Raw genomic sequence first — 22,224 nt, forward strand, 5'->3', positions numbered from 1 at the left:
AAGTTATGGAAGTTATTTGGTGAAGAAGCTGTTCGTTCAATAATGTATATCTCTAATCTAGAGTTAGGAGTGAGCATTCAGCCCAATTATTACTAAACCTTGATAGGCTCCGGAAATCTCCCACGATTGAGTCATTCATATAGTGGAATTGAAAGAAGCTTTGTTATATGGTAGCTGAAAGCGTTCTGTGTACTTTATAAACAAATCTTTGAAAGCAAGTTAAGGCCTAAAATCATCAAGATAGAGCTATGTGAATTTTCCTAATGAAGTCAGAATCAGAATATTCAATTGACTTTCTTCAGTTCTATTTACATCTTGGACCTGCTGAACATATATTATATAAACGTAGCTCTTGCATGACTTGATTAAGATAATAACAGACAAATATAGTTCGCACAATTATAAATACTGTCAAATCTAGGACAAATAGAAGAAACTACTACGGTAGCTTATGGGTGCGCTCATAGCCTTGTCAGTTAAGGTACGGTATAACCAAGCTGGAGGCGGTGGATTCCCTGGGCACAGAGTATCACTGTGCTTGCCACACAATATACAAATTCATGCTTTGGTATTGGCATCGAAGCTCTCAATCAATAACTGTGGAAGTACATTTAGAACACTAAGTTGAGAGCACGAAATAAGCTAATATATCATAAGCAATACGATTGACATGCAAAGAAGAAGAAGGAGAAGTAGAACAGGATCTGAGATTTTGAAATTGATAGATAATTTACTCAATATTCATCTCAAAGATTTGCAGGGCAAACCAAGAAACATGCATTAGCTTGAAATATTTAACTCAGTCGATGAGTGATCGTGGTTTTGGCAAATTTGTGTAAACGGAACTCCAATTTAGGTGACATTCAACGTCCGTGCATGCTGCGCTCATTGAATAACTTCCAACCAACAAAAGCGCCTCTGCATGAACCGACGTGTACTTCAAAGAAATCCATCCACTGAAAACGAATCTTACTCAGAAAGTGAGTCACTTCTACTCATTCGTATGGAGACATTTCTAAAAGTGTAGGGTATATGCGCTGAGTGACCTACGCTCCATACGAATGAGTAAAAGTGACTCACTCTCTGAGTAGGATTCGTTTTCAGTGTCCATTTTGAACGATCTATACGATTTTTTTCACCACCCTCCAAGGGATCGCAGCTTTCAAGCTCACCATGAAAAGCTCCCCTCAAGTCACCTAAGCTTCACGCGTCTCATTTTCACGTCACAACTCTCAGCTATTCAGCCATTCGCGCTTAAATGGACCTCAACTCCTTACTCGGACTTACCCCATCATCGTGAGGCAGTACTTGATCATGAAACGAAACGCACTCTCGGCAAGCAATTAAAATCCATGATGCAATTGAACCCTTGTCCGCGTGTCTGACTAACTGACTGACTGACTGGCCGACTAGCCGACTCTCAGCTCTCTTTCTTGGCAGGTATGTAGGTAGGTAGCGCAATGGCTAGCTTCACCGAGTATAGTTGGTAATCTAGTTACAGCCAAAAACCGTTCACCGTCGGAACGAGCAACGAGCGCCTTTTGCTGTTCTATTTGTATGTGGGGGTGCGCGATGTTGAACTCCTTGGCTCAGGTGCAATGGCTCTAGCTCCTGCTGCAGTACGGCGAAGTAATTGATAGCGGGCAGGTCGCGTTCGAGTCGTTTCTCACGTGGTTGCGATCGGTCCTTGTGTTTTGTTTGGTTTATGAGTTGTGACTTCTGTGGACAGCGAAAACAAAGAAACACCAAAGTGGAAAACGATGGAATTGGTGTGTTGATGAGCGGTGGATCAACAACAACAACAAGAAGAAGAAGAAACGTGCGAAGCCTTCAGGGAGAATATGACCTAAGCAGTGGCTGTTGTTGAAGAACGTAAGTGTTGTGATGGGCTCGTCTGGATGTCAAAGGGCTCCAGTTTGCCTTGGTTGGAAATCGTAATTAAAGCATTTCTCAGGAATTGTCGAGCTTCGCTCGAGTGGATCGTTACCAAAAGGAAAAAGTGACAATTGGTATCGTTATGTTTTTTTTTTATGAAATTGACAGCACAAGGTCAAGCCGTGGCTTTTGAATAAAAGCTAAGCTGTTGTAAGTGGCGTTACCGTGGAACTACAATTTGGAATGCCGAAGCCATTACCGGTTTGCTGGTTGATTAATGCGACGCCGATGTCGTACGACAATGCATTGAACATACATATGTAGTGGTGTTGCGTGGCAGCAGGTGCCTGACGTTGACATTGGGATTGATTACTCCGCTTATGTGATTTACATTTGTACTCACCGGACAGCGTCATTAACCAGTATGTACCTATGCCATAGAAACTAAACGCCCGTTCGAGTAATGCATTCCTTTCGATTTATTAAATTAAAGTGACGGATCAGGCAGTCACGCGTTGGGCTATGATTAGTGTGGCTATTTGGCGTTGTAAATTATGATGGAACTATGATTGGCTTTACCAGGTGGAGTGCACCAAAAAGGGCAATTTAGCAGAAGCGGAGGCAACGAGGCATTCAATCACTGCTTCCTGGTTTTGTTAAAACAATGTTCTTGATTTATTTCGAGTTGAAAGTTTTGACCATTGAATGATGTGAAACGGTTACTTTGTAGCTTTGAAATGAGTTTTTGCAGGAATTTAATTTGAAGGTTAGTTCAAGAACTATTGAGGGAGAGGCATTTTTACAAGACTTCAACCAGTGGTTTGAGAAAATCCAACGGAAATCCAGTGAATTCTGAAGGTAAGCTTACAGGACGCAGTGGAAAAGCCCGGAGGAGCCTTTGGGTTGAATCAAAGTGTGTTGTTACTTCATACTTCATGTTTACAATTTTTAGAGAAATCAACTAATATCAACAATAAGCATAAGTGTGAGTTGCTGCTAGTCAATTTTGGGGTGTTGGCATCTTTTTTGTCTTTATTACAGAGATTTTTAGCCGCTAGTTCATCTCTTAAGATAGTAAAAAAAAATGGGTTATCAGAAGAAGATTTCCAATCTTGGCTGTGGTACATTCATCTTGCTAAAATTAAAAGGCGTAGAAAACTGCCAAAAGGGCCAACAAACTGGAAACACAAACAAGGAACACTCAGATATTGTTGTTGTTCGCCTCCTTTAGGAAGCTGATGACGGCGGCTGCTATCGGGGACTCGTCGCCCAACAGGTTCCGAATGCTGATTGACTCCAAGCCGAAGGCAGTCCGAAGGTCCTCCAGCTCCGCGCAGTTCACGAGGGTGTGCTCCACGGTGGCTGGCACTCCGCAGGTTTCGCAGGTCCTCCGGAACGGTGTTCCTCCGAAGTTGTGGGAGAATCTGCTGTGCCCGGTGCGCAGCCTTGACACCACTCGTTGTTCTCTTAGGTTTGGTCGATCCTTCCAGGTTCAGGTGGTCGCCTTGATCTTCCGAAGGTGGTGTGTCCTGTTGTTCCTCCACTCGGTGTCCCAGGCTTTCTGAACCGTCCGCTTTATCCACTTTTTGACATCTTGGAGCGGTACATTGCCGGTGGACCTGAGCCGGCGAGGTGGTTGGCTGTTACGTTCCCTTGGATCCCGTAGTGACCGGGTACCCACATGAATACAGTGTTGGGCGGCGCATGCTTTACCATCCCTTGGATCCACGGATGCTTCGGTGTTTCTGTTCTTAGGGCCAATATCACGCTGTGTGAGTCAGTTACGACGAATATCGGCCGGTTGGCCGGTAACTTAACCGCGTGGAGAATGGCCGCTGCCTCAGCTGAGAACACCGAGTATTGGGTCGGAAGCGATCTGCTCACAAGAAAACCATCTCCGGAGACCCCCATTCCCACTCCGCTCCTGGAGAGAGATCCGTCGGTGTACCTAACTTCAGAACCTTGGTAGTGCGCCCCGAGAGTTTCGACAACTGTCCGGCGTAAAGCCAGCGAGTTGTCTCCTGCCCTGAAGCGGTCCTTGATTCGGCTGTCAATTTTGTTCTTGTGCGATTGCCAACTTTTGTCTCCGTGCCAGTGAACCCTGGCCACTGGAGGGAGATCTACGTCGGTGGCCGTGCGGAGGAGTCAATTCGCCTCGTCGAGGAGAACGATCCTGTTGTTTCCCGACGTTTTAGCGAGCGGCTTTGTTAGCAGTACCTGCGGTGACAACGAGCCGAAAAGGAAGGATACCGGCTTCAACGCATGCAGCGTCGGCCGGGGTAGAAGGCAGGAGACCGGAGACTGTTCGAACGTAGCCGTTGTACACCGGTTCCAGAATCTGGATGGCTTTCTCGACGGCAAGGCATGTAATCTCTACACCGTACAGTAGGCGACTGTCGATGATGGCTCGAGCTACGCGGAAGCGGATTTCGTGATTGTTTGATGGTGGGGGCGGGAGATGGTCTTAATAAGGTTGGACCGACTGCGACAGTCCTTCTTTACTTGTTGGTTGGAAGTGCGGTTCAAAGGATAAATTCCCAAGACCCTCACGGTGTTTTTGGTTGATATTGCTTGTTGTTTAATCATGATGGGCTGTCCGTTGTTGCGATGCCTGGTGGTACATATATGGCAGCGCACGCTCTTGCCGGCGGAAAGCTGGAAACCAACAGAGTCAGCCCATCTGACCACCGAGGAGACTGCCACTTGCGCTCTCAGTTTCGGACCCACCGTTACAATGAGGACGTCATCCGCGTAGACGAAGATGTAAACGGTCTTGGGTAGTTGGTCAAAGACCCCATTCATGGCCACCAGGAAGAGGGTGACCGTGATTACCGAACTCTGTGGCACTCCGGTTTCCTCACTGAAACTTCCGGATTGCACGTTTCCGAGTGAAACCCGAAAAGATCGGTCGGTCAGAAAGTTCCGGAAGAAGTAAAGGATGTGTACTTGTTCGGTTGAACGCTTTGGAGATGTCCAGTTAGACGATCTCCGCGTGATGACCTTGGTCCTATGCCTCCTTCAAGACTTCCCCAAGAGCGGCGAAGTAGGTGGAGGTGCCATACCCTTGCACGAAGGCGTGCTGCCGATGGTCAAGTAGCCCCTTGGCCTCAAGATATTGCTTCAGCCTCCTGTTGACCATCCGTTCAAAGACATTGGCCATGCAGCAGTTCAGTGCAATGGGACGGAACCCAGTGATGTCCTTGGTCCCGAAATTGGTTTTCGGTAACGGTATAACAAGGCTTTCTCTCCAGTTTTCCGGGTATTCTTCAGCGGTTCAGAGTTGGTTGTAAAGGTCGAGAAGTTTCGTTTTGCCTTCGAGTGGAAGGTGCTTTAGCAGTGGGAAGCCGATTTCGTCCGGCGGTCCGGCCGAGTTCCCGTTGCTCCGACTGAGAGCGAACACGAGTTCTTCCCAGGAAAGTGGGCTGTTGATCGGTAGGTCATCGTTGTCAGGAGGAATTTCAAAGGCAGACACAGAGGACAGAGAGGAACCGACTCGCTGTCGGAAGCTTTCGCTGCACTCCGAGATGCCGGATAGTTTGGCGAAGTATTTGCCCAGTTCGTCTGCTACGACGGTTGGATCAGTGATGGTGACGGTGTCTGTTCGAATCTGGAGCGGAGATGATTGCAACTTCCCGCTCCGCTGAAGATTGTCCTGATCTCCTGTCGGCATTTCTTGTGCTGCTGGCGATAGTTCGCGAGGAACTCTTCTCTTGCTGGTTCGTTTGGGGGAGGTGCGTTTGAGCTTCCGGAGTGCTTTTTGCCTGGCTTTTACTGCCCTTTTGATTTCGTCATTCCACCAGCGGAGTGCCTTCCGCCCGGGAACACGCCAGTTTTGGGTATACTGATGCTAACGGCTTTATAGATGATTTCCGTGATGCTTGGGATGTTCGTGGGTTCCTGGTTCTGCGCGAGGGTTCAGTACGTTTGCTGAAAACCGTCCCAATCAGCTTCCTCGTAGCGCCACCGCGGTCTTCAGGTGTTCTCTGGGAGCGATGCGGCGGATAACCGAATCTGTACCGGATAGTGGTCGCTGCCGCACAGATCCGGGTTAATCGACCAGAGCACTTTGCCCACCAGAGAACGGCTGGCTGTGGACACGTCAATGGAGGTGGTGTGTCGACCGTTGAAAAACGTTGGGCTGCCATCATTTAAAATGACCAGATTTTAACTCGAGACTCGAGAACATCGCAGAGGGTGACGCCTCTAGGGTCCGCTCGTGGGCGGTGGCCGTTCAGATCCCCTATAAACATCTTGGGTTCCGGTAGCTGATCAAGTATTCTGCGAACCTGGTTGTCCAGGCTGGGCAGCCTTCCGAAGGGCAGATATGCACAAGCGATGGAGATGCTAATTGGATTTTGGATTGGATTGGATTGCCGACGATTGGGAGGTCGGTATTCAGATCAACGATTCGGTGAGGTATTTCCTTGTGGACTCCTATAGCAACGGATCTTGGAGGTTGGACCCTTTTTTGATGGACCAGGTATATTGACCGTCTAGTGTTCTGTTCATGTGGTCTACTGTATCGTTGTTGACTTCTTGTTGGGCAAGCACCCAAGGAGACGCGCCGCTGCAGAGGAGTTCCAACTCAGCCAGGTGGAGAAAGAAGCCGCTAATGTTCCATTGAAGGATCAGATTCACAGGAACCGGTAGTGCGGAGGTAGGGTACCCACGCTCCGATTCGCTGGTTGAGGGTCGTTCGGTTGAACAGTGATGGCTGATTGCGTAGCAACTGGAATTTTGATGTGTTCCAGTCGGGCTTGCTGTGGCAGAACTCGGTACCGAATGAGACCGATCCCCACCAGGGGCAGGTGGAGGCGGTGGTAAAAAGGTTGGTCGCTTTGCTTGAGCTGGGTACTGTGTTTGGGGGTGATCTCTTGGCTTGGGACTTGAATCCCTCGTTGTCCTTCGGGGAATGGGAACAACTGCCCTTATCCGTCCCGATACTGAGCTTTGCCTTGCATCCCGCGTTGTCCGAAGGAGAATGGGGGACGAGGCCACTCTTGTCCGTCCCTCTTCCAGGTTTGCCGCAGCGCCGGGGGGTTGTCACCGGTTCCAATGTGGGGAAAACGTCCACACCGACGGGGCCCCGGCTACTGTGGGCTACTACTGGGTTCTTCACATTAAGCATCTTCGTCCGAGGGTCCCAGAGGCTATCCGATAGTTCCGGTTGGGGTATATCTTCCGCACTGCTGGTGCCCTGAGTACCCAGGGTGTTGGTATGAATGATAGTGGTAAATGCTACAAATAAACTGTTTGTGGTGGAGATTCTGGCAGAACAGCAAGCAGATCAGAAATTTCTCATTCTTGGCTTTATTATTATTATTATTGGATAGTCGAGGTTAAAAAATGTATCTGATTTGCCCCCAGAAATCGTTTATTATTTTCACCATTTTTGGTTTCTTTAAGCTGCCTTATGGTCACCCCCAGAAATCATTTGTTATGGAAGTCTTGTGAATTCTCACCACAAGAGATTTAAAAAGATGTATGGTTTCCTTAAGCTGCCTTCTGGTCACCCTCAGGAATCACCTACAGTGGAAGTCATGTGAATAAGTAATTAATTTCTGTTGGCGACCAGAGAGCAGCATAAGGAAACCAAAAGTCTCTTGGGGTGAAAATTCACAGGACTCTCAATATAAGTGATTGCTGGGAACGAACAGAAGGCAGCTTATGAAAAACATAAATCCTTTGGGGCGAAATTTCATAGGATTTCAGGCAACCAGCATGCAGCATAAGAAAAAAAAATGTTTTGGGGTAAACATTCACAGGACATCCATAATAATCGAATACTGAGAACAACCAGAAGGCAACTGAAGGATACTTAAAATCTGTTTGGGTGAATACTCTCTGGGCCTCCATAATAAGTGATTCCTTATGGTTACCAGAAGGCAGCTAAGGAAATCAAAGACTCTTGGGGTAAAAACTCAAAGGACTAGTAAGTGCCTCTTGAGGACGAACAGAAGGCACCTTAAGGTATCCAAAGGACTCATGTAAATCAATTTGACTTGTATAACAAGTGCTTTTCTATTTAGATGATTCATGAGGGCGACCAAAAGACAGCATTGGGCAATCTGGGGCAGGCCTGCTCCAACCGGCTGGTCTACCCTTTATTGCGGGGTCCCCTATGATTTGATATCAATTACCAAATTCTAGCACACATATTATAAAAATAGGAACTTCCCTGAACATCGAAAGAACTTCTCTGAACTTCCGCAGGACTTCGCTGAACTTCAGCAGAAGTTCCCTGAGCTTTGACAGGCCTTCTCTGAACTACGGCAGGACATGCTTGAGGTTCAGCAGGCCTTCCCTGAACTTCGACAGAACTTCTCTGAGTTTCCGGAGAACTTCCCTGAACTTTAGCAGGACTTTCCTGAACTTCAGCAGGACTTCCCTGAGCTTTGGTAAGACTTCCCTGAACTTCAGCAGGACTTCCCTGAACTTCGGAAGGACTTTCCTGAACTTCGGTAGGACTTTCGGCAGGGCTTCGAACTTCATCAGGACTTCGCTGAAGTTCGGCAGGCCTTCCCTGAACTATGGCAAGACTTCCCTGAGCATTAGTAGGACTTCCCTGAACATGGAATCTTTGAATTGAAGTTGTCATTTCAGTAGTAGAATTATTATAACTATACAAGAATATTTTGTTTACGAATACGGTCAAAATTTCGATACTTCTCATTTACCTTATTTGCTATGCTAGTTGGTATTGTTGCATTTTGAATTTGGGTGTGGTTCGAACGGGTGTGGATTCAGTATCAACGGAAAAGGATTTACTTTCACCTTAAGCCTAAGCCTTTAAACCAAGCTCTCGAATGTAACGACCGTCCAAGATTTCCAGTGTCCCAATGGGTTTGCCAACTCGAAAGCGAACTGATTCGATGTACTAGAAACATTGTAAAAGTGCCGCAAATATTTCAGAAAAATAGAAAACTTTGTAGAAGCTCAATAAACTGCATAAAACTTCAGAGAAGTTTGTAGAATTTCGGCAGTTTTATAGAAGTTCAGAGAATTTTGTAGAACTCCATCAAACATTGTTGAAAGTTTTCGAATTGAAGAGAAATTATGCAAAAATTTTAGGCACTTGGAGAACGTTGTTGAAGTTCAGGAATTTGTTTAATTTATTAAACTTTTTTAAACTTCAAAGAATTTGTAGATTTTCAGGGAACATCGTAAAAATGCAGGGAGAGCTTTCAAAATTAGAAAAAAAATCTACGTAATATTGGAAACCTTAAGGAAACTTTTCTTAATTTTAATAAACTGCAAGAAAGTTTCATGGACTTTGTATAAATCAGGAAATGCCGTAGAAATTCAGCAAACTTTGTAGGATTTCAGGAAGCTTCGCAGAAAATTATCGAAATTCTAAAAAATCCAGCGATCTTTGGAGAAGTGCAGTGAACGTCATAAGAATACTGATAACTTTGTGGAAGTCAAGCAAATTACATAATAATTCAAGGAATTTGCCGTATTTTTTTTTAATTCCGGAGAAGGTCAGCCATAATTGTGAACAATGAGCAAATTGTAAAAATTCAGCATGCTTCTTAAAACTTCAGGGCTTGATTTGGGAACTAACTTAAAGTTTTTGGAACTTTTTTGCATTAGTAAAAATCATGGAGAAAGTCAAGATCAACTTGAAAAAATAATAACTATAGAACTTGGAAGATGATAATGGAACTTCGTAGAGTACGGTGCTGACAAAAAATAAGATTTACTTTTGTTATTGATTTCTTCTGTGAAATGGTACTTCGAATGCCTTACCTGCCTACCAGTAAAACGGAGAATCTTCTGAAGAACAATTCCCAGTGGGTCACCTGCAGTCGGCCCGCAAGCTTGGGTAATGGTATAACCGGCCTTGGCATTCGCAAAGATGTTCCTTTCCATCTTCTCCCAAACAACTCTGACTTGAACGCCTGCATTGCTAGAGTCGAAATGCCGTGGAATATCAAAGTTATCTATATCTACGTACCACACTCTCTTAATAGTCAGGAGCTTATCGGTTTCTTACTAACTCTCGACCCACCATTATCATTACCACCGGTAAAGGCGTAGAATTCCTTCGTCGTAGACTTCAAAAAGCAGTTACAGCAATCGAGAATCGGGCTACTAGCATTGGTTTCGAGATGTCTCCTACAAAGTCTTCAACCATGCACTGTTGCAAGGTTATCCGTCATAAAAACTGGCATTTAGAAGGGGCTTAGATATTGTTGGGGGACTCCGTTATCCCTAAGCCCAAGTCTACAAGAATCTTGGGCGTTCTTTTTGACAGGAAATGTAAATTTAGCATGTATACGAAGCAACTTAAAGAGGATTGCAGAAGCCGCCTGAATTTTATAAGAGCTATTTCGGAAAAAAGCAGACCAAGACCCTTCTTTACATGGGAAATGCAACGAGAACATCAAAACTTTTCTCCAGTAGGATGCATCCTCTCTGGTTCTCTGGCTCCACCGCCCATGCATTGAAGTCGCCCGCAATGACCTCCGGTCTTAGACCGACAAGTACCGCAGTGAGTCTGTCCACCATCTGCGAGAACTGCTCGATAGACCACCTGGGCGGAGCATAACAACTACTTAAATATACTCCATTTACCCTGGCGATCACGAATCCCTCGCTCGAGTTGGACACGACTACCTCCTGAATGGGGAAGCTCCCCATCGTGCATATCGCCACCATCCCCAACGTGTTCGTGACCCAATTCCCGTTGCCGGTTGGGACGCGGTACGGGTCGGAGATGATTGGGACATCCGCTCCCCATTCCGCTGCCTCGAACATGGCTTAGCATTGCTCTTTGCCGGGGCAGCATTGCTCTTTGCCGGGGCAGCATTGCTCTTGGCCCATGGGCAGCGTGGGCCACCTGCCATGTGGTTGGTAGGGGATTTCCCTTTCTCCGCGCATATAGTGCACCTCGGCGGCTTTTGGCAACCTTGTGCCTTATGACCCTCCGAGCCCCACCATCTGCACAGCTTGCTTCTGTCGGTGTTCTTGCAGTCCCGAGCCACATGGCTCTGGCCGAAGCACCTAAAGCAAGCTGTAACCGGCCGGGGAGTACTCACGGGGCAAACTGACCAGCCCACTCGCACCCTCCCTGTGGCTACCGCCTTTCTGGCATCAGCTACCAAGAGCTTGACGGTAGCCACTTGGGTGGAAAACAGTCCCTTCCTCAAGGTAATCGCTGTTTGCGGTACCTCAACTTGACACTGCTCCCTGAGTGCCGTGACTATCTCGGTCACCACCGTCACTTCCTCCAGGTCCTTGACCTGGATGGTGATCGTCGAGCGTAGCGACTTCACCTGCACCCCATTACCAACGACCTCCTTTGCCAGTTTCTGGTAGGTTGGTCCCTGGTCTTTAGCGCCACGCTTGAGCACCAGGAGCATCGCGCCAGTACGAGTGCGCCTGATGCTCTGCACGTTGCTGCCCATCTCCACAAGACACTCGTCCGTTCTCATCTTCTTCAAGACTTCCGCGTAATTCGACGCTTCCGTCTTAAAGATAAGAGCCTCGCCCTTCATCTTGTTCCTGTTCCGAACAGAGCTGCTCTTGGGGGCAGTTTTGTCCGAGGGTTTCGGGGGTTTCGGGGGTTTTGGGGGAGCGCCCTTCTTACCACCCTGCTTGAAGCCGCTATTTTTCTCAACTGATTTTCCATTCACTATTTCAGCCCTCTTCTGCGGATCGTCCACTGTTGCAGTGGACTGATGGACCACCACCACGCACTCCACCTGGGCAGAGACTTTCCGTCTCTTAGGGCGTGCCGCGCCCTTTACTGGCGAGGGTGAGGGCCGATCGCGCTTCTGTCCCTGCGTAACGGCAAAGTGGAGGGCCTCGCTGGCCATCGTGTTGTTGCCCACGAAGTTGAAGGCGTCCGTCTGGGTAGACTTCGGCTCCTTCTGTTCCACCCTCCTCTAGTCGCGACCTCTAGTCGCTTCCTAAGCCGCTCGTGGTCGTCCTGGGCCTCGTTCACGGTTGCGCGGAGCTGTCGCAAGGCCTGCTTTAGGTCCTTCGCGATGTTGTTCCGCGTGCTCGTGAACTCAATGATGGCGTCGAGCTGTCCCGTGATTACCAGCAACCTAGGGAGGGGCCCAAAGCTATTCATGGCTCTGATTAGCCAGGGCCAGTCCTTCGGTTGCTCCTCCTGCTGTCCACCGATCTCGACCGTTGTCTCTGCGTCTCGCGGAAATTTCGACCGTTTGTTCGGATCACTATGTTGGGGAGATCTGGTTAGACCACCCTTCGCGAATGGATTCGCGGTCGCCTCCTCGGTGACTTGTTCTCTGGGGGTTTGGGGTTTTGGGCTTGTTTGATGATGATCCATCATCCCGACTATTGGGTCTCCCTTAGACCACTATCCTACCGTGCAACTGGAATAGTCGCTGATTGATCCCCATGGGTGCCTATGCAAGCAGTGAGGTCCATGACGAGGGTTGACATAGGCCTTCATGGGGCGTTATGTTCAGAGCCGGATCGCGTAAGACGGGAATAACTCAACCGAACCTATTCCCATCGCAGTTTCCCAACTGGGTGGCACGGAAGGAACGTATTCTAAGGCTTGCCAGAGTTCCACCCGACTGTACTAAGAGGATGAAATACCTTGGCCGCCAGCCCGTAGCGTGGTTTATACGAAGTTTCCGCTCTGTTTCCTACATACGGCCAGTGTGTCAGTAAACATACTTGCAATCTTACTGACATCGATCGCAAGGCGCCGTCCGGCGCGTCTCCTCGTTTGTTGTTCGATTAGCCGACTGGATCAGTACCGCAGCACTGGTGGTCCATCGTTTCGAGGGTGCACCACGAGGAGGCGAACAACTTCACACCCCCAACGGCCTTGTACTCATCGATTTCGCCGCCTCTAAGAACATGGACATACGTAGTACCTACATTCAGCATAGCCTCCCATATTAGTACACCTGGAGAACACCACAGCAGACAGAATCGCAAATCGACCACGTTTTGATCGACCGAAGGCACTTCTCGGACATTATCGACGTCAGGACCTATCGCGGTGCAAATATCGATTCGGACCACTACCTTCTAATGTTCAAGGTGCGCCAAAAACTTTCCGTTGCCAACACCGACCAGTACCGACGCCCGCCACGGTACAATCTGGAGCGACTGAAGCTGCCGTTGCCGTTGCCGGATGAGGGAGAGCTCACCGAAGCCCCTCTTGAGGACTGCTGGAGCAACGTGAAAGCAGCCATTAACAGCGCTGTTGAAGGCACCGTTGAGTTCCTGGAGCAGACCACAAACTCGCTCTACCCGTGTGAGGAGGGGATGGAGGTAAAGCACGAAAAGTAACATCGACATTGGGTCTCCCTGCCGTACGGATCGCTCTATACGGAACGGCTGTGATAGGCGCCCATTCACCAGCAGACGTGACGAAGACGCAGCAGCGACCCGAGAGAGCCAGCCGAAAAAACCCTGGTTGAAACCCAGAGATAGAATAGTCCGATGCAGGAACTCGTGAGAGACCCGATCGAACGCGTGGTCGAGATAATTAAGAGATCATTTTCCCTTTTTGCTTTCTCGCAATTAGTTGTGCTACACGATCCTTAAAGCTGGGTTTAGAATAGGCAAGACAAATGATCAACTCAGTTGAATTCAATTGGTTTGAAAAGTTGAGCCTGGTTCAACTTTTTTTTCAATTCAAGTGAGTTGATCAAGTCAGTTGAATGGCATGGTTTACACGTTCAATTCGCGTTCAAGTCATTTTAATTCCACTAACTTGATCAATTGACTTGCCCTGTCTAAGCCCAGCTTAAGCGAGAGCGTGGCTTGGAAGATGGATCGATCGGTGTTGGCACATTTTTGCGCGTCACTCAGGACTCGATGTGTCCGGAGAATGTGTTCCAGGCGGGTCTTCATGACGTGGGAGAGAATTTTAAAGTCGACGTCGAGCAGGCTGATCGGACGGTATGCTCTCGCTGTTCCATCGCTACCTCTCTTTTTCACCAGTACGATAGTGCCATCGGCAAATTCCGAAGGTAGCTCATCCGTCATAGCTTCATTGGTGATGTCGAAAGTTCGATGGTAAAACTCTACCGGTAGACCATCGATACCCGGCGATTTTCGTTTTTGTGACGTTCGGATGGCATTTTTCAATTCGTTGATACTGATCTCTGCCACAAGAGCAGCGTTAGCTTCGACGTTCTCGGGTACTGCTCTCTCGGTTTCAAATATCTTCTCCCCAACTTGCCTGGTCTCCCCCAACGCATACAGGTCCTTGAAGTATCGGAGCATGTGCTGCTCGATCTCCAGGGAGTCTAGAATCTGCTCTCCTCGCTCGTTCTGCAGCTTTGTGATTATTGTTTTTTTACGTCGTCTATCACCCAACTGGAAGGTGGATATGCTCTCTCCAGCTACGAATGTTTCATTGATCCTAATGAAATTTTGTGCGAAGCGTCGCTGCAGCGTGAGCATTTTCGCTTTCACACGGTTGATAGTCGTCAACATGCCTGGATTTTGGTAGTAGCCATCATACGCGAGCCTCAATTGCGCGTAGAATCCTTGGTATTCAGCGTTAAAGATGCTGAATGCTTCGCTTGACTTTCATCGGAAAAATGATTTAATTTTTGGCTTCGCGTATGAGATCCACCATGCCATCCAGCTGGGGAAATTCCTCCGTTGGCGGGTCCAAAACTGCCACCGGACTTGGAAATCATCGATGTTTTCGGCAGTCAAAAGATAAACGGAGGGACCAGAATCCACGTCCTTGTTCACGACCGAGGTGCGGAAGGCAAATTCGCGCTGTAAGAGCTTTGTGGTCTGTGAACGAACATACGTGTGTGGCAGCACTTCGCAGATACTCGCAAAGCCCATAGCTTACATATATGCGATCGAGCCTGGATGCCGCATTGTGCGTAACGTATGTGGGTGCGGGGGTGGTGGGATATAGCTTCAGCAACAGGTCTTGAAACTGCGGCTGCCGTATGGTGGCTTGGAGCGTCGAACTTGTGTTTGAACTCGTGGAGTCGCTCGGGCGAAGCACGCAATTAAAAACGCCAGCGAGGACGACGTGTTGCGTGTTGTGCCGAAAGTAATATGCGATCGTGCCGTTGAAGAATCTCTCTCTTTCCGCACGAGCAGTTGTTCCCGATGGCGCATAGATATTACAGAGAGTCGTGTTTTGCACCCTCAAAACGATGAGGCGGCCATCCAGGCTCTTCTCCACATGCGAGAACTGAATGTGGTCTTTCAGCGCGATTGCCGTTCCTCGCCTTGCCTGGGCCACTGGTATTGCAGACAATGTTGAAGTCAGGGAGAGAGAGCTGATCATTCTCCACCTCCTGGAGGAAAACGATATCTAGCTCCAGCGTTCGTACTAAGGTCCGAAGAGATGATGTTGATGGAGGCGAGGTTGTTACTGGAGAACTCAGCCATTACGACAGTTGGTTACTCCCATCTCGCTTGTCGTCGCAGTCGTCCTCCACCCGAGGCTTCTTGCCTGGTGGTCGATTGCGGAGATGCCTTCTTGAGCTGTTTCGTTACCATCGGACTTGCCAGTTGCAGTTTTGCGATCCACTTCGCTGCTTGCAGGGGGCTGTTGAGCTGTGGAGGGAGTCAACGACCCGCTGTCCGATGGGGGAATCGAAGCCGAGGTAGAGGCTAGCGTGGGAAAATATAGTCAGGATCTGGGATTCAGAACAGCTACCGGAGGAGTGGAAAGAGGGAGTGATATACCCAATATATAAAGGCGACAAGCTAGAATGTGAGAACTATCGAGCGATCACTATTCTTAACGTGGCTTACAAAGTGCTTTCCCAGATCATCTTTCGCCGTTTATCGCCGCTAGCAAGCAGATTTGTGGGAAGTTATCAAGCCGGTTTTGTGAACGGGCGATCGACAACGGACCAAATTTTACGTTGCGGCAGATCCTCCAAAAGTGTCGTGAATATCAAGTCCCTACGCACCACTTATTCATCGATTTCAAGGCCGCTCATGATACTATTGGCCGTGAAGAGCTATGGAAGATTATGGACGAGAACGGTTTTCCCGGGAAGCTGACCAGACTGATCAGGACTACGATGGATGGTGTACAGTGCTGCGTGAAGATATCGGGTGCGATATCGGACCCGTTTGAAACTCGCAAAGGGCTTCGACAAGGCGATGGTCTTTCCTGCCTCCTGATCAACATTGCGCTAGAAGGTGTTCTGAAACGTGCGGGCTTTAACATGCGGGGCACGATCTTCAATAAGTCCAGCCAATTCAGACGTGGAAAATTGTCCGAGGAACGTTTCAGGCCGTGGCGGAGTAGTACACCAGGCTGAAACGTGAAGCAGAGAAGGTTTGACTAAAGGTGAATACGTCGAAGACAAAGTATCTGTTAGCTGGAGAAACCAAGCGAGATAGGGCTCGCATAGGCAGAAGCGTGACAATCGACGGGGATGACTTCGAGGTGGTGGATGATTGGTGACGGAAGTCGTGCTTAATACGGACTCCACAAGACCATGAGGTCGGGTAAACTGCACCTCCGTCCTAAATGTACCATGTACAAGGCGCTGATAAGACCGGTAGTTCTCTACGGGCACGAGACGTGGACGATGCTCGAGGAGGACCTACAAGCGCTGGGTGTTTTCGAACGACGAGTGCTTAGGACCATCTTTGGCGGGGTGTGTGAGAACGGTGTATGGAGGCGAAGGATGAACAACGAGCTGGTGCAACTCTATGGCGAACCCTGTATCCAGAAAGTGGCGATAGCTGGACGATCCCGCAAAAATGGTGTTTGCCTTGAATCCGGCCGGTACAAGACGAAGAGGAGGAGAGCGAGCAAGGTGGTTAGACAAAGTGGAGCAGGATCTTGGAAGTGTGGGACGGTCAAGAAATTAGAGACAAGCAGCCACGGACCGAGTGAATTGGCGTAACATTGTGATGCAGGTGCAATCCTGAGGGATGTCGGACCAGGATAAGTAAGTAAGTAAGCGAGAGAAAGCTACAAACAATGTTCCAGCACACGATAATAGTCAACATGGGATGGATCAGCAAGGAATATCCCTAGGATTGTTAAACCAACAGTTTTTGGATGGATGGACCAGATGGACAGAAAATACCAAATAGTTCTTACGAGGCTTCGACTTGGATACACCTGGCTAATAAAACACTATTTGTTCGAAACGAAACCGCAAGACATTTAAAATACCTGTAACAAGAACGAAACTGTTCATCATATCCTAATAGGCTGTCAACAACAAAGATGCCGAAGTGAAAGTTATAAGTTTTTTGAAAAAAAAAATAAGAATGTATATATTTTGTGAACATCAATTATTAAATTTTCAGAGATGAATGTCTCTTTAATAAAAAAAAATGCTTTACCGAATTGTTCAGTAATTCGAAAACCCAGTTAAAGAATACTGTAAAATAATCTTAGTATGTATCTGTACAGTTTTTCCGGCTAAGCTCCAGACGTTGAGCTCTAGCATGTTTTGTTATGGCACTGGCTCAACAGGTTAACTGCATGTGCTGAAGTTTCACCATTTGCATTAACCCTTTCGTTTAGATATCCATTGCATGACATTTTTGCACACCATACTCATTTCTTACGATGTCTTTTTTTATGTTATATGCAAATCAGAACAACACCATTTACCTACTCATTTGCATCAACACCTTTGTTATGCTTCTTGAGAGCCAACAGTTTTCTAACAAATAATCATAAAGGTGCCAGAACCGTTTAAAACCACCATTCTTTTCCATTAAAGGCGCCTCCGGTAGTGCCATAAAATTAATTACAATTGCAAACTACTTCCAACCAGTCCCTGCATATGCTCAAGCGCAAACTCCACGTGCCGTACCGATGCGTGGCATCCGATTAAACGAACTGCGTATAAACAATTAACTACTTACCATTTTCCAAACTACGTTAGACGAATGGTTATTTTTGTTTGCTGAAAACTTACCATTATCACATCAATTGCAAAAAAGCCAGACATGCTTCAAGCTGCACTTCATTTATCAAACGCACGTTTGAGTAATACATTCTGGCAGTAGGTCCGTCTACTTCCACGAACCAATGCAAACTTGAGGTAATGCACTTGTTTGTGAATTTCCTTCCACTCTTTGGCTTCAAATAACGAACACTATCTACTGTTGCAGCCCAACCACAAACCGCACCGATTGAGATCAAGACCGAGCACCAGCCATTCACCGGTTCCCGTCCCAATCGGCTCCTCTCGACCTTTAAAATCCACTTATCGCACTGTAGCGTCACTAATCCTACCGACGACTTCAATCAGCATCTCCTCGAGTGCCACGGTGCAAGATTGCTGCACATGATGAGAGCTGGTCGTCGTCGTCACATCTATTGCAGCCAGAAGAGTATTGACCTACCTACCGTAAGTCCCCAGCCCTCAGTCGTTGCCATACATGGTTTAGGAAAAAAAAAAACGAGCGAAGAACAAGCCACCGTGCTTTTTCTCAACCAGCCGGTCCTAGCGGCTTGAAATTGCTGTTGTGATTAATCCACCGTTTCTCAACGACTGCAGCAGCCACCGATCAGCCGAGATTAGATTTGCAAAGTGATCCCCCCGCGACGAATGGCGGTTGTCGGTTGAGACCTTCGGAATTTGGTTTCTTATAGGAGGTCCCGAGTGCAGGTGAATGCAAGTATCGGTAGCTTATGGGCTGTTCTCGTGGGTCGTGTCATGCTCGAATTGGGTTGTGACTCGATTGCGATAAGTTTTCATTCAGGTCAACTGAGCCAAATCGATAATTCATCGATTTTGAAAAATATACCACTACTTCCAAACATTAAGTCCACCATCCATTAAGTGTCGTCGGCATCTGAAATATTCGAAAAACTTCACTTTGAAAACGTATTTAAACAACGCACAGTACCACGACGACCCATCAATTGCGTGAGGATTAGCATGATATGCTGCTGCTGCTGCTGCCATTTACCATCCGTGGCACGTCTTTCGAAATATGTAGGGTAAGATGGGGTAAGACGCTCCTCCGGAGAAAGATGACTTTTTGCAAAGTTTGAATACATTTTCAATGTATTTTCGTACATTTATCATTGCAAGTTCAGGCATTGAACTAGCAATGTTCCTTGACATCCCATCTTACCCTAAATGACTAGCCGACTACGACTACCAACAACCACCGATGACGACGCATTGGTTGTTGTCTCCAATAGCTTACCAACAAACAAGGCAATATTTACAACCGTCCAACACTTGGCCTGGCGGCGTACGTTTGCAATTGACCTCGAAATTCAAAACCCCTCAATCCGCTGCACCGACCGACGCTGCTTTGGTAGGCTTGAACCGAAATGCCAATTGGTTAGTCAAAGCAACCATCGCTGTTTGCAAGATAAATGTAGGTATGTACTCATATTGGCTCAACTTGGTTCCTCGTCCACACAACCCTCCTTACGGTGTGGCGGGATGCTGTGATTGCGAGCGAAGCGACCTTCAAACGATCGAAGTGTAGTGAATGCATGCCGAGTGAAAAGAAAATAAAGCTTCGGCAAACTCACCGAAACCGGTTGAGGAAGCTCGGACGTCCACACGGCTCGGCTCCGCGCGAACGAAGGAAGCAACGAGAGGAGAATGTTGCAATTTGCAGTCGAACGCCGGGCGAACGAGAGAAAAAATAGAGTCAAGGTCGCGAAATGCGGAGTTTATTTTGGATAGCATCTTTCGCCGCGCTCGGCCGTTGGCTGCCGCGCGGACAATGACTGCTAGTGATCGACCTGGTGGAGAACTGGAGAACAACGAGCGAGCAAGCGTGGAAGTGTCAAATCGGTTCGGTTGGCTTCGGATGAGAATGCGAGCCGGTTAATGCCGCTGGTGCAAGTGAGATGGTGAAATGAGCGGACCTTGCAGTTGGAAGTTGTGTGGTGGCATGAAACAGTGGTTGTAGAAAAGGATGGATGCACGTTAATGGTCTTGTTTGTAATGGATTGTCTCGATTGGCACAGTTTAATGTATGCTTGATGGGTAATAAGGGGAGATACAAAACATTTGAAGGTGTTATATGAACACAAAGTGAAACTTCCAATTACGAGACAGAATCATTTGTATTTAGGAAAATTAGGACCCGGAAGGAAGTGCACAACGATTATTAGGAAGAAGGTTCAATCCATTCATAAACAAAATGAGGAAATGATTCCGCTAATGCATTGCAAATTGCGTTGAATGTTTCTCTCAAAAAGCTGTAGGTCAGCTCTGATTGAGATATGTCTCAACTAAGAGGAAGGCATATCAAGACGACTTTAGCATGCTTATTGAATTTTCTAATAAAGTACGACCAACCGGTGGCAACTAACGATTTCAAATTGGCTCACTACTTGACTAGCATATTGATCCCAATTACATCTATAAGCGTACCCCACTCTAGTCGAAATTCTAGTACTACACTATGTTTGTTTTGATTCGCTATGAAAGTTTGACAGATAAAATGAGGGGTGTGTGGATTTTCCTATGTAAAGAGAGGCGCATCGAATAGTTTGGAACCGCAGATAGTACCAGAGCTGAGCCAAAAAGTTGAGCACGTTTCTTCGGGACCTTCTGGTCTTAGAGTTACCTCTATGGTATGACTATTTCATAGCCATTTTTTCAAGTATTTACACTTGTTTCCCACTGCTCTTTCAATGCTTATATAGGAAATCCAGAATGGAATCTAGACACTTTATCAAATGTATCTGTAGGATACAATGTTATCTTTTGATACTGAAATGATGAGCTGTGGGTGTACTTATGTGGATTTTCCCCTCCAAATAAAGAATAAATAATAAATAACAAATAATATGAATACTCTCTACTGGGATCTGTAACAAACCCTAGACTTGGATCGGGAAAATTTGGAGAATCTCGACTAGCATCCGGATTCATAAGCATCTGGTACCGACTGAAATATCTACAATATCGGGTGAAATCTGAAGAATCCGGACTGTGATCCGAAGATTATCAACTGGAATCTAGAAAATTCGAATGAATCCCGGTGAATCTCAACTACGATCCAAAAAAATATTGAATCTGTGATTCTACGCGAATCCTTTCTGGGATTCTGAGAAAATATTTTAAGGGATTCTAGAAGCATTTTTTCTCCGACTAAAGGAAATTTTTATCCGAGATTCTAGAGGAACCCCTTCTGTACGATATTCAAAAATTCATTCTGGAATTCGTGGAGAATCCTATCCGGAAATCACGAAGAATCCGTTCTGGGAATCACGAAGGATCCTTTGTAGAATTCTAGTGGAATCCTTTTTGTGATTTTAGGTGAATATTTTCTGGGAAAATTCATTCTGGAATTGTAGGAGAATCCTTTCTCAGATTCTAGGAGAATCCATTCTGAAATTCTACGGGATTCCTTTCTGGAATGAGACTAGATGAGACTCACCCTAGTGGCTTAACCAAGACTCCCGGATATCTAGCTCAGTAGCATGAGACCCCGGAACTGTGTCACAGGGCCGGCATGCTACTTGGTAATTTGGAGGGGTACGCGGAACAAACTGTGCAGAAACTGTGGGATTTCTTAAGTGATGGTGAAATTAATTGGAAGCTAAAGTGTGGGTGGAAAAAGTCTAGAAGTTTATTCAAATGGAGTTATGGTGCGGATGGTTTTATTGGGCTATTATGGGGTGTGTTCTATGGGTTTCTGTTTCCTTGGTACGTACCGGTGGTGTTTGCTGGACGATGGCGAGCACTCGCTGGTGATTGTATTGGGCAGCTGTTGTTTGGCCGCGATGGCGGTCCGTGGCTTGATCACTCCATCGACAATGGTGGATCGGTGTCTTCAACTGGTCTGGAAGATGGCGCCCGGTGGCTGGAGCTGTGGTCACTACAATGGCGGATTTGAGGCTTGGGTTTGCGCGTTGCAATGGCGGTTCGCAACCAGGGAATATAGCAATTCCTGTGCAGCTACTGAAGTAGCCTTTTCGTTGTCAACGGTGTCTCCCTTCGTTGGCGAACATCATCTGACCGTGACAAGGCCGATAAGGGTCTTCCTCCTTAACAATTAGGACTTCCGAGTCCGAGGATGCTCTCCTTTCTAGCAATTATTAAGCCGGAGAGTGGAAGGTCCTTGACATTTAAACCAAGACAGTCGAGACTGACTTGGGCGAAAAGTGCCGATCGTGAGGATATCCGTGAAATAAACCAAAAAGGTCCTGAATGAACACCAGGAACATAAAAAGGTAATTCACTGTACTTTGGTTCACTTTTGTACTCCACTCACGTCTTCTAGGCACAAACGCCAGTTTACTTCTGGGCTATGGTTGACCATCCCAGCTATCAAAAGCCCTCCTATTCCCATCCAGTTTTCAATTCGTTCCTTATTTCCTCAATTTTCCTACCTTGTAGCTTATCACCACCCATCCATATCATCTCCTTCGCCTATTGAGTTTTTCTACCACAGTTGATCATAACA

General features: G+C 47.1%; 1 protein-coding gene across 1 annotated transcript in view; it reads left to right on the forward strand.

The window, feature by feature from the left end:
• Positions 1 to 1,822: 1,822 nt before the first annotated feature.
• Positions 1,823 to 22,224, forward strand: part of LOC135712297 (uncharacterized) — a 93,144-nt gene continuing 72,742 nt past the window's right edge. The window contains exon 1 of the mRNA XM_065235265.1: positions 1,823 to 1,872. The gene's annotated coding sequence lies outside the window, so the exon portion shown is untranslated. The remainder of the gene's footprint in view (positions 1,873 to 22,224) is intronic.

Source organism: Ochlerotatus camptorhynchus, unplaced genomic scaffold, assembly GCF_037179485.1.
Source record: "Ochlerotatus camptorhynchus isolate MF236.1 unplaced genomic scaffold, CSIRO-AGI_Acam_v1.1 ptg000467l, whole genome shotgun sequence".
Classification (NCBI taxonomy): Eukaryota; Metazoa; Arthropoda; class Insecta; order Diptera; family Culicidae; genus Ochlerotatus; species Ochlerotatus camptorhynchus.